General features: G+C 44.4%; 1 long non-coding RNA gene across 1 annotated transcript; it reads left to right on the forward strand.

Moving 5' to 3' along the window:
* The first annotated feature begins 308 nt into the window (after positions 1–308).
* LOC141020953 (uncharacterized) lies at positions 309–1,361 on the forward strand. Its single transcript, XR_012180948.1, has 2 exons — positions 309–911; positions 1,002–1,361. It is a non-coding gene; the product is annotated as an uncharacterized lncRNA (long non-coding RNA).
* Positions 1,362–13,808: the final 12,447 nt, after the last annotated feature.

A 13,808-nucleotide genomic window follows, 5' to 3' on the forward strand; every position in this document is an offset into this window, starting at 1 on the left:
TCTAAAAAACGTTCAATTTGTATTTGAAAAACATGTCAACATGTATTTTTTTTAACTGAGAAAGAGAAGAAGAAAAAATGAAAAAATTACAAATATCTAATCTGCAGCTTCCTTTTGTAGTAATAATACTATAATTTACTAATCACAGTGACCCCCACCGAGGGTGCTGTCGTGCACACGTAACGTTACGTGTTGTTTTCCTTTCGAAGTCGCACACTAGTGGTGCACGGCAGTGCCACCGGCGTCGTCGTTCCCTTAATGGTCGTCCAGTATGGACGTGGGACCAGCCATGTGCCATATGGCCCGATTCGTGTCTTCCGATCCACCTATACAGATGAAAGAGTTAAAAGCACCAGGAGTCCTAGAACTTGCTCTCAATGTGATGCTTTAGTCCTAGAACTTGAAATTTGACCCTACCCGGTCCTTGAACTTGCAGCAAGTGTGTCCTGACGAATCACACAGCGCCATGAGGTCGGTCAGCGCGCGGCATTTTGCAAAGAGGCCCCTGTCGTTGGTTCGAATCAACCCGCAGGACACGAAAGCACCTGAATTAATTTTTTACGAGACCACGGTCTGCCCTCCGATCCAGACAGCCCCGCACTCACTCCCTCTCTGTTTTTGCTCTGCTCTCCTCTCTGCTCAAGCCCGCAGCTCGTCGCCACCGTCCAGCAAGCCGCCCCAGCCATGGTTTCGTGGAGTGATTCCGGATCCAGCTCCTGCTCGTCAGGTGGCGACTCGGTCACCAGTCCGGTGAGATCCCCAGGCCCTCCCGCAAAGCGGCGTCAGCTGGAGGGGACGGGGTCATGAATCGATCCAATGCAAGTGTCCTCGGAGTCCAGCCTCGGAGCGAGAGCTGATCCGGGCGGTCCTGGCCAAGATGGGCCGCCTGGCTCCGTCTACTGTGGTGGCTGGTGCTGAGAGAGTTCCCTCTTTGATCTCCTAGAGTTTGGGCATTGTTGTTTGATGGAAGGCTTTACCCTGTTCATCGTCTGTTTTGCCAGCGCCCCGTCTTTGCTCAGCTGTGGATGGTTGAGCATCTTGGAACCTGAAGAGTAGCGACCTGAAGAAGGGTCAGACTTGCCCTTGCCTATGGCAGTTTACTACTCCCTCCGTCCCATAATATAAGAACCTTTTTGACACTAATGTAGTGTAAAAAACACTCTTATATTATGGGACGGAGGGAGTATGTTGCTGTTTTCTGTCTAGTGTTGGATGCGTTATGAGTATGTTGTTGGTTACCAAGGTTCTCTATCTACTATCTGAGAAAGGATTTGGCTTCATTTGGGGGATAGGATTAATCTATGTCAGTACCTGAGATGTTTCTTGATAAACTATTTCTTTAAGGAATGTTTCATGAAAAACTTGTTGATGGGAATATGATTTCTTTCCTTGTGTGTTTGCATTGCGAGCCCAGGTGGTGATAGGTGAATCCTTGGTTTTTGTTAATGGGGATGTGATCTTCTCCATTCTGTAACTCTCTGTGATCCTGATCGGTTCTGCAATATTTAGTCAAAGAAATTTCAGACTGACTGCTATAGGATTTAGATTCAGTTATGTTAATCATCGATTTGTTTCTGGGTTAGTCTCTATTCTTATCAGATTCTCATGTTACAGAAAAATCTGCTCTATGAATTTAAATGCTACCATGAAATAATCTAGATGCAGATGGAAAGGAAGTATTCAGATTTTGATAAAAAGAATGGTGGATCAGAAGTACAAAAGTGTGTGTCATACTGTAATCTATACCAGTGTGTGTGACAACAGTTAGGAGCTGTCCATTTTATCATGTTAAAACAGTAGCAGTTACAAAACCATTCATTGTGGGATTATGAAAGATGATTAGGGGGTAGTAATCAGATTGTAGTTCTGACCAGAATAGAGGAAGAAATGTCATGGTTAGTGTATATATGATAGTGTCAGGGAAGGATATATATGCATCATGAATCAGGTTCAGGTCATTTAACCCTTGCAGGTCGTCACAAATGAAAACCTGTCATATACATATTCAGTAAACTTTGTATAGAGTTGCATAGTTAGCTACACAAGCTCATTTCCTAGAACACTACCTGCTAGAGAAAAACCTGCTCTATGAATTAAAATGCCACCATGAAACAATCTAGATGCAGATAGGAAAGAAGAATTAGAAGTTCGATAAAAGGATAGGGGATCAGAAGCACCAAAGTAGTGCAGGAATAAATCTTTGGTCAAGTGGGTCATACTGTAATCTATTCCAGTGTGTGAGACAACAATTAGCACTGTAGCAGTTACAAAACCATTCAGTGTGGGATTATGCTCATGTCGGATTATGAAAGATGATTAGGGGGAAGTAGTCAGATTGTAATTCTAACAATAACAGAGGAAGAAATGTCATGGTTAGTGTACATTGTAGCAGCAAAGTACATAATGTCAGTGGAGGATATATATGCAACATGAATCAGGTTCAGGCCATTTAACCTTTGCATGTCGTCGCAAATGGAAACCTGTCATATACACATTCAATAGAGTTTGTATAGGGTTGTATAGTTAGCTACACAAGCTCGTTCATGTAGGAAATTGTTTTTAGAACAGTACCTGCTAGCTTATACACTTGATTGTTGATTGAACAAATAAGCAAGCACGTATCTGAAAAATCTAGAGGATTTGCTAAAGAATTATTTCTGCTAGCATATCATATTTATTGATGTTTGCCTGAGTGAATATTTTGTTTGCATGTCTGTTTAACTAAAAGGGTGCATGATAAGGCAAGAGACGACAATGCTATCTCAGGATCAGAGAGCACACGCTTAAGTTCAGGAAAAAGAATTAGAGACAGTTTGCATGTCTGCGCTTAAGCTACAGGAGTTCCTCCCCCTCAACAGAATAAATGAGGTTAATAAATTCAGGTGCTCCCGTGCTGGTAGTGCGGGTTGATTCGGAGCAACGCCAGGGGGCTCTTTGCAAAATGTGACGCGCTGACCGGGTGCGCACCCACGCGTCCACATGGCAGGCTCTGATTCGCCAGGACTAGATTTTTGCACATCTTGAGCAAGTTCAGGGACTGGGTAGGGTTAAATTTCAAGTTGTAGGATTAAATTATCACATTGAGAGCAAGTTCAGGGACTCCTGGTGCTTTTAACTCCAGATGAAATACCTGCTGCGGAGCATATCCCAAAAAGAACGTGTGCCTAGTGATTCCGTGAGTAGGCGAGCTCATGAGCTCCTATAGATTTTCGTGAATTCAGTCCTTAATATTTGTGGTATATAGACGGGGTATTCAGGTGATATAAGATTCTCCCTGTGACCTAAGTTTCAACAGATGTTTCTTATTTATTCTCTGAACAATAATCTTTTCTCTTGCGAATACGGAACAATAATCTTATTTATTCTCTGAACAATAATCTTTAGCTGAAATTAATGTGCATCTTTGAGTAGTTCATGTTACAGTTACAACTCTTGTTCCTGCTAGAACACGTTCTAGCTTGACAGTTGCACTGACCTGATCTTTTGGGGGGTTCGTGAGAAGTGGTTGCATTTCATATCCTATTGGTTTCCAGTGAAAACAGATGAAAGAAAAAGAAATGCAAAAAAAAGACTGCTCATATATACATTTGTTCATATGGACGTCCTTCTGTGCTAAAAAACATACTTTTGCTGTCATTTTGTCACTGCTCAAAAGAAAGACAGTAAAAAAGATCTAATTTTTTGTTCCTGCTTTTACTTTTTTACGCTCCCTAATTTATTTTACCTTCTAGTTATTATACATGGGCTATGTCGCCACATGTGTGTTTCCTGCTTAGATTATCTTGAAATTTGGAACTACAAAGGGTTCCCTGACATAGCTTTATCATATTCCACATTGCTACTCTAGGCAGAATACATACTTGTCAATTTTGCTTGAAAGGTTTTGACTGATGCGCATGCTGGTCCAATGGCAAAACCAGCCACCCATTATAGATCTCTTCTAGCCAAAGCAAAGTGATCTGTGTGTATAGATGACTTTTCCTTGCATGATAATTAATTAGATGTTGTGTGTGCCAGTCTCATGAACATAGTCTTGGTGTTGTATTCGAGAAAAAAAAACATAGTCTTCGTGTTTTGGATGATATCAATATCATTATGCATATTACTCTCTCTTTTTTTTGAGGAAATACTCTTCTTATCTTCCTTGGTCTAATTTCCTAGTTGTGAAAATAACTCCACTAGTTTGTCCATGCTTAAGGTCATGCAATGTTACAAGATTTATAGGATAAACATTTGATACCTTTTTGCAGGTATGAACTGTTTCATAGTGGAAAAACAGAATTTCGAGGTCATTGCAGATCATGGGAGCTGCTGGATTTATTGTTGGCATGTTATAGATGTATTAAGATGATCGATTAGTTTTATTGCATCTTATTAAGTTATGTCTTAGATTGCCTTTGCTAAATTGTTGTTGGCATGTTTTAGCTCTTTGAAGCAAGATTATTGTGTGAAGAAATATTGCCTGCACACGTTGTACATAACGAAATCTTGTCAAATCAGTACACCCAGTTTTTAAATCATGTCTAGTAAGCAGAATCTAGTTAAGATGGTAGGAATCCCCTGGGGCTAAACGAATGCATATATGGTAGCAAGGATTTGAGTGATGACAGTGGGAGGGATTAGAGGAGATCGGCTGAAGGGAGCACCCAATCCCTGCAGGGAATGAATCCCCTACTCCTTATGCGTGCGGCACCGGTCCTCAGCACTCCATCCTGGCACTCCTTCCTTCTTGTTCTAGTGCCGGTGACGCCTACTGATGGCTCCCCCATCCTCTGGTTGGTAGCAGCTCCGGTAGGCTGCTGAGCCATCAGTTCGGCCGGCGCGGCCGTGGCCGCTGGCAGTTCGGCTACCTTCTTGTTCTAGTGCAGCCGACAGACTATTGCATATGATTCATTAGAGCATCTCTAGCCGTTGACGCCTACCTTCTTGTTCTAGTGCCGGTGACGCCTACTGATGGCTCCCCATCCTCTGGTTGGTAGCAGCTCCGGTAGGCTGCTGAGCCATCAGTTCGGCCGGCGCGGCCGTGGCCGCTGGCAGTTCGGCTACCTTCTTGTTCTAGTGCAGCCGACAGACTATTGCATATGATTCATTAGAGCATCTCTAGCCGTTGCCCCCCCCAATAAAAATCGCCGCCTGGGGGCGAGCCGACGGTATAATCGGCTCTGGGGCGAGCCGTCGCTCCCAGGCGCCGATATCGGCCATTTTTGCCGCAAAAGTGCCCGCTTTTCGGCCCACTTTCGGCGAAAAATGGCCCAATATCGGTGCGAATCGGCTCATATTTGCCGTGGTTCGGCGTGAATTCAACATAATTAATTTTTTTATCACATAGTTCATCACAGAAAATCAATAGAAATCAAATAGTTTAACAAATAGTTCAATACAAATTATATAGTTAAACAAATGAAAACTCATATTTCATTTCATCACACGTCGAGCTAGGTGTTGCCCTTGAGCCTCCATAGGTGCTCCATTAGATCATGCTGCAGTTGTTGATGCACCTGTGGAACTCGGATCTCCTGACGCATATTGAGGTAGGCAGTCCAGGTTGCCGGTAGCTAGTGATCAACTTGGGCAAGAGGACCCTGCCTATAGTATGGTTCAGTGTCAAACACTGCTCTTCCTGCTCGCTCTCAATGATCATATTGTGCAAGATGACACAACAAGTCATGATCTCCCACATTTGATCTTTCGACCAGGTCTCAGCAGGGTACCGGACAACAGCAAATAGAGATTGGAGCACACCAAATGCCCGCTCGACATCCTTCCTGCAAGCCTCATGAACCTTCCCAAAGTGAGACTTCTTGCCTCCTGGCACAACGTTTGAGATAGTCTTCACAAATGTAGACCATCTCGGATAGATGTCATCAGCTAGGTAGTACCCCTTGTTGTAGTGTCGCCCATTGACCTCGAAGTTCACCGGAGGAGAATGACCTTCAACAAGCTTGGCAAAGACAGGGGAGCATTACATCACGTTGATGTCATTGTGAGTTCCTGGCATACCAAATAAGGAGTGCCAAATCCAGAGGTCCTGTGTGGCCACGGCCTCAAGTACCACACTGCAACCGCCTTTGGCGCCTTTGTACATCCCCTGCCAAGCAAATGGGCAGTTCTTCCATTTCCAATGCATGCAGTCGATGCTTCCAAGCATCCCGAGAAATCCTCATGATGCATTATGTGCTAGGATCCGAGCAGTGTCTTCCGCATTGCGTGTTCGCGAGTATTGCGGTCCAAACACTGCCACCACTGCCCTGCAGAACTTGTAGAAACACTCAATGGCCGTGGACTCGGCCATGCGCCCATAGTCGTCGAGTGAATCATCGGGAGCTCCGTAAACAAGCATCCTCATAGCTGTCGTGCACTTCTGGATTGAGGTGAATCCAAGTTTGCCGGTGTAATCCTTATTGCACTTGAAGTAGCTGTCGAACTCCCGGATGGAATTCACAATCCTGAGGAAAAGCTTTCGGCTCATCCGATGACGGCGCCGAAATATTTTGTCGCTGTGTAGTGGGGCGTCGGCGAAGTAGTCGGAGTAGAGCATGCGATAGCCTTCTAGACGATGCCGGTTCTTTGCTTTCAGCTGCCCCGGCGCCGAGCCACCTCGCCGTGGCTTTTCATTGCTCGCGAGCAGGCCGGCAAGGGCGGCGAGGACCATGAGGTGTTCCTCGTCCTGGACGTCGGCATCGGCTTCCTCCTGCAGCAGCGCCGCGAGCGCCTCCTCGTCGTCCAAGTCCATCATGCCGAGTAGACATAACGCCGAACACCTGGCGGGCGTGGTGGGCGCACACCCGCCGGTATACCGCCCTGCGCGGCCGAAGCGCCGGAAAACTCGCCCGGGCGGTGGTGGAGAGGTTGTCGCGGCAAAACCTTTTCTCTTTTCGGTGGGGAATGGCTTATCTAGCGGTGCTGGGCGGTGGGCGGCGTCGGGATCGGTAGGGTGGTGGCCGAGCGTGCGGGGATGGGAGGCAAATATGGACGATTGGCTTGACTTTTCGCCTGACAGTGTGGCCCAGGCGTGTTTTCTCCTTGCGCCGGAGCCCCCGAGCGCCCCCCCCTCCCCAGTGCGCTGGGTTCGGCCTGTGATCGCCGGACCCAAAAACGGGTCGAGCCGGCGGATTTCGGCGTCTTGGGGGCGCGAGTGGGGGGTTTTTCGGTGCCGGCGCGTAAAAAAGCGGCTGGAGAGCCTGTTGGGGCACGGCTGGAGATGCTCTTACGCCCGGACGGTACAACACGACCCGTGATGACGGTCCCTCCCTGTGCGGTCGGTACAGGATATGGGCTGCGGTTCTAACCAAACAGCACGGCACTGCGCTGCTAGCCAAGACGTTTTCTCCCTTGCGCCTACTATTGTCCGGCCTCATACCCCACTCTATACAACCATGCTCCCATCCCGAAACGATACGAGCGCGGGGAGATAAAGTGAGCAGGCGAGCTCGTCCTCTCCAATGAATATCCCGTCTCAATACAACTATTTTATCTATGTAAAAGGATGAATAGTACTTCCTCTATCCCAAAATATAAAAACGTTTTTCATACTAGTGTAGTATCAAAAAGCTCTAATATTATGGGACGAAGAGAGTAGTATGCAAACTCTCTATAAGCCATTAGCCATGCACTTAAACTCTTGGGCGACAGTCGGCAACCTATCTATGTGAGGCCATCACCTAATAGATGGCAAGGGAGCTCCTATTTTGACACATGGTGCGTCAAATAGCCTCGCGACGCACGCACGGATCCCCTGACTGGGGCGGTCCAATGGTGGCAGCTCCAGTGAGTGCGCGTTTGCCCGTACTGTAGCATGGCGATGTGATATGAAAAAAAGGAAACACGCCCCTCGACGGAATTCGATCTCCGGACTTATAGCTTGTGGCGAGTAGCTGACAAGAGTTGGTGACCAAAGAGGAGGGTGTGCAGTTAAGAACTATGCAAATCGCGAATCTAGACAATTTTTTATTTTTCTTCGAACATTCCTTGGAAATTGTGAAGAATTTTGTAAAAAACCACTAATTTTTGGAAATCCGGCAAGATTTTGAAGAACTCAAATGAATTTCGAAATTCATTGTTTTTAACATGAATATTTTTTAATAAAATGGAAATTTGAAAATCCCTCTCAGTTTTGAAAAATGCAAACATTTTTCTAGTTTTCAGAACAAAATTTACAATGGGAACATTTTTAAAATGAATAAATTTTCAAAAGCGCGAACATATTTTTGAAATTCTTGAACGTTTTTTGTAAACATGAACATTTTTTTTAGTTTGTGAATTTTTTTTTGGAAGACAAGAACATATTTTAACTTTCTGAACAGTTTTTAAAAAACAAGAACATTTTTTAATTTATGAACAAAATTTGAAAACACAAACTTGCTTTGAAATCTTGAACATATTTTTATAAACAAAACATTTCCCAAATTTCCAAAAAAATCAAAATCGTTAGCATTAACATTTACTAAAGACACGATTATTTTTAGAAAGCAATTTTTTTGGAAATTTGAAAATTCCAAAAAATAAAAATAAAATAAAAGAAACAGAAACAGAAAATAAAAAAAGAAAACCAAAGAGGACCGGTAAAAAAGGAAAAAAATTGTTGGGGTAGTTCCCAAGCTACCTACACAAATGGGTCGGCGAAACGCGTAGCACCGACAGTTTGCCGCAATAAGCGGCAAATAGGGAATTCAGGATAGCAACTGTATCAACCATGAATGACTATGAATTCTCCGGGCTTGGCATGCTCCCCCTCCTTATATTTTACTGGGGGGGGGGGGGGGGGGGGGGCATAGGTCCCCCACCCGACACTGCAATATATTTGTTCAATAGGTCAAGTTACGTGATTCAGTTGGTGTTCGTGGACGGGGTGCACCTTCATGCAGAGGATCGCGGAACGTGTGCGACTGGCGATTGCACTGATCAGCTTGTCTGTCAGCTCTCCGGGAAGCTGCCGGCAACGCTGGACCAGTTTTCGCTCGGCAATGCCCTCGCCCTGGACAACTACAACATTTCGATGGTTGACAACTACAGTGTTCCCATGTCGTCCTCCCGCGGTACCTTCGGTGCCAACCTCCTCTGCCTCGATGCTAGCTGCTCCGATGCGGGGAAGGTCCTGCCTTGCACGACAGAGGCCAATTACCACCTTGCCTTCTACCCGTACTAGCTAGTGAGCTCTCCACCGCACGGACGAGACATGGTCGACGAGTATGCATGTTGGGTGACTAGTACTCCCTCCGTTCCTAAATATTTGTCTTTCTAGAGGTTTCAAATGGTGACTACATACGGAACAAAATGAGTGAATCTACACTCTAAAATATGTCTATATACATCCGTATGTGGTGACCATTTGAAATCTCTAGAAAGACAAATATTTAGAAACGGAGGGAGTACTTAGCTATTATTATTGATCAGGACAACAGGTCGCTGATGTCCTGCAAGTGCACAGGGCATTGTCGTTATTTCATGATAAATAAAGTGCCGAACCTACAGGAAGCGAAAAGGATGCCATTATCAGCCCCGTAACTACGTTGTCACCTACACAGTTTGTTTGCACCCAAATAGGAGTTCGGAAATAGTCCACTCCATCGGTTGCTACGGAAAAGATAAATCGGTTTCACTAAACTACGGAAGGATGTGTAAATACAGAAAATAAAAGGACTAAACTAAATAAAGGCGGAGTTTGAGTAGTAAACGCTCTCTAGGGTTCCGGATTCATCACCACTAATGCGATCTACACAACACATGTGGAGGCATGGTTCTCGATCTCCATCTCTATAGCCACATGTTATATGTCGAAAGTGGGCAGATCCTGGTGCAGATATGCGCTACAAGGGTAAGCTACGCATCACATACAACACCAGCTCAGTTTTCTCACGCCGGTTTTCACTAGGTTGATTAAGTGTTTCCCCGTAGACGCAATCATTCTTGTGTTTGCCGCTACTCCCCTACGGATGGCAAAGACGAAAAAGAGAGGATATTACTGTCACCTCTTTATCTCAATACTCTAACCTCTACAACGATAGTAGTATTATCCATGGTCAACGTAGTCAAAAAAAAGCGAGTGAAGCCTCCTTTCAACATTAATGGAGGCTATTCGTTGGAACCTAAATACGAAGATATCATATCTCTACTCCTATAAAAATCTGAGTTGGTGATGATGTTGTGCCTGCCATCTTGCGTTTCGGATCATCGGATCTGCATCCAACGCACAACACAAAGCAATCTGTGCAATTTTACAGAAAGACGCCCGCTTCACTTCACACATTTGCAGATAGCCCCTCCAAGTCACATCTCTCCCGTTCAGCACTGGCGCCCCCAACTCATCAAAATCCATCTGAAAAAGAAGGCGCTGGAAGAACCACCGATCTCGCTCGATGTCACTGGAATCGATCCCGCTCGATGGCCGTTGTCGGCGCCATCCACCCCCAAGCCTCTCACGCCTGCTCTCATCAGCCCCAGCGCTCACCACCACCGCAAAATCTCGTCCTCCCCGCCATCTCCTCCGCCCCCTTTTGCCCGTCTCCTCTAGCGCCGAGCTCGGCAAGCACATACGCCGCCGACGCCGCCCGTCCGCCGACTCGTCCTCCTCTTGTGCCGCAGCACAACCGCCCAGCATCTCCACCACGACGCCCTCTTCCGCGTCATCCCCTACACCCCCTCCCCCATCTCCTGCGGTTCCAATGCCCGGAAGTGCGCCGCTGCCGCTGCCGTACCCTGACGCCTCTCTTGCTTCCTCCCTTTCTTGTTGCAGTAGCCCCACCACGCACCGGCACCACATCATCCTCCTCATCGCCATCTCTTCCGCCCGCTCCCCGTATCCTCCGACGTCGACCTTCAAAGTACGCCGCTGGCTGCGCCGCCACCTACTGCTGCCCGCCGGAGGATTTCAGCTGGTGGCGAACTACTCGTTCCCGGCAGTGCCGGTGCCAACTACCTCAAGCCACTGTGTTTGTTCCCAAATCCCAACCACGTTCATCCCTCCATAAGTTTTGTGTTTCTCTGTCAGACCCAAAGAAGTTTGTCGTTGTTTTGGAGCAGAGATGTGTGATTTGTGCAGCTATGTGATTGAAACCATTGCCTCTCCTAAATATGTTTAAAAACTAATTGGTTGTGGATCTGTGAAGTACCTCGAGAACTGCAGATTTATCCTTGGGGAAATTACTGAGAACCATCCCCTCGGGTTGTTGCTAGATTTTCTATTCAATATTCAGATTTTTTTCCATTGTGATCTGTGTCAGATTTATTGCTCAAGGAAAATGGAGCAGTGTTATCAAGCATTGCTAAACAGAATTACTGTACACACGACAGTTGCTGGCCGAACTCTGGACGATTGAAGAATTGAATGGTGCTGTTTACCTTTGCTCTACGCATCGATGGCTTGATGCGCTGCATCATCTGAAGATCGTCCAGAACCCGTCGGCTGTGTAGTAGCGCTCTTGCTAAATGTCTTCTTAAGTGGAAAAGATCTCAAGCCCTACTTTAAAGATAAGCTTTTCCACTTTGTTGTATCAAGTAATTTTACTTCCCTGTATATTAATTATTGTGTATTGAACGGAATTTGAGTAATCCTTTTTTACAAAACATCATATATACACTTGTGTGGTTGTATGAGATTAATGGAGCAAGAACGGCATGCAGTATTGTCTTCGTCTCATCCACTAGCAGAAGATTTCTATTTGGAAATGCTAATTGAAAAAAGGTATGCAGCATTAGTAATATCCTTCTAATATGTGGTCTGGGAGAGATGCCCGATAATGAGTGTTGTGTTGCTTGTAGATAGATTTTTCACGACTTCAACATGTGCCTTCCTTCTCATCGTGTGTTACCCTAAACCCCTATGAGTTCATATATCTGTTTTAATTCTCCGCAAGTAAATTTTGATATTATGTAACGTCTGTATGATTAGAATCCCATGGGAAACTGTGTATTTTTTCCTAAGACAATATATGACTTCAGACTCATATACCTACGTGAACCTGCATAATTTTTAGAATATTTGTTTGAACAAGGTATATTCATGTTATTTTAATTAGTTTTGAAAAACTTTAGTATTGTTTGGTCGGGGCCACATCAGATGCTCCTCTTGAGAAGCTGAATGATAATTTTGAGGTGTCTCATGAAATCTAATCATAACTTGCCTTCTCAAACGAAAAGGAATACATCAATTATTTGATTCTTAGCTTTTGGTTAGAACCGTCATGCAAAGTTTACCTCACAAACTGGATTTTCCCCTAGACTAGCTTACTTCTTTGTTTTTCTTAAGATTCAGCGATATAAATGTTAGCAAATAAACCAGTGTGGCTTGATTAGTAGTTTGGTAGCGTTTTTCTAGCTGCAGCTTTCTTCAGTAGTTTCAGTTAGCAGTTTTCTTCAGTAGTTTCAGAAGTTTCAGTTAAACTGTTAGCGACGCCTGAGGACTTGGGCTGTACGATCCTGAGGCGCGTTTGTAGGCCTGTAAGGACTTGTTCTCGGTCGTGGGATGGCACGATCCGGTAAGAGGGCAAGACCTGCGGCATGTTTGCCTTCTGTTAGAGATAATAAAGGTGAAACAGAAAAAGCAACATTCAGAGCGCTGCACAAAACTTCAGTGTTCTTCCTCTGTTCTTCTTCCACCTTGGGTGATAGAGAGAGAGAGAGAGAGAGCAGAGAGATTTGGAGGGAATTGTGAGTGCTGACAATAAAGTCGAATATTCAATATGGAGCCAAAGCAGCTCTAGGATGAATGGTGTGAAACAAAAAAAAAATAGAAAAGTCTGGACATTTTGCAACAAACATATTTGTGTCTTCTAACAAAATACATTTTTTCCTGAAGAAACGCCATATTTACTGATTTGTGCTAGAAAAAGTGGTGCCCATGGAAGTGTTTTAAGACTTAAGAGCACCAAATTTTTTTCTTCCAGATCACAACATGTTTTGTTTCTTCATTAAAATTTACATAGTTATAATGCTTGATATGCTTGAGTGTTTGGCAGGAGCACATGAGAAGGAAAGAGGGAAACTAATATCACCATATTGAATTGCCTTCTCAGTGACATGTGATTTCTTTTAATACGGTATTATGTAGTATGCATGGCTACACTAACCTAGGATTGGAACATAGAAGGAAGAGGACGGTTAGAGATGAAGGCACTGAACATCAGAAGACGATGTTGTCATACGATATTTATGCAGATGTTGTTCCATAGCAAATCACCTCTTCTAATTAAACTGTTTGAATATTTAGTCATACGATATTTATGCAGATGTTGTTCCATAGCAAATCACCTCTTCTAATTAAACTGTTTGAATATTTAGTCATACGATATTTATGCAGATGTTGTTCCATAGCAATGTATAACACTACACTAGAATCTGTGTTCGAGCTCAGTTCTTGCATGTCATGTGTCAAATATTTACATTGTATGAATAACTTGGGATGGCAGGCATTTATGATGTTTTCTATATTGCGGAATCAATTATTCATGTACATGCAACACTTTTGAATTTTAATACTCTCGTATGTATGCAAGTTATGTATAACGTGTTTCTATTTGCGTTTCCTCTCTTCATGCTGAGTTCTCCTGAATTCGGAGAAAAAGCTGGCCAGTGTCGTCCCGATTGCCAAATGTGTGGTCAGATTTTCTATTTGCAGTCAGTAATGAGAAAGCTGGGTAAGGACTAAGGAGAACAAAAAATCTTCCTGCAAGGTCAAGATGGTGAAGAGAAGGTTTGGCTTGGACGAACAGTATATGTAATCTCTAAGGAGACAAGTTCTTATATTGCCTCAAATGGCAAGAGATGTGGAATTCCATCGATTTTTGCTCGAAATAGTGTATAGAAATGGGTTC

Source organism: Aegilops tauschii, chromosome 3 (genome assembly GCF_002575655.3).
Source record: "Aegilops tauschii subsp. strangulata cultivar AL8/78 chromosome 3, Aet v6.0, whole genome shotgun sequence".
In the NCBI taxonomy this organism is placed as follows: domain Eukaryota; kingdom Viridiplantae; phylum Streptophyta; class Magnoliopsida; order Poales; family Poaceae; genus Aegilops; species Aegilops tauschii.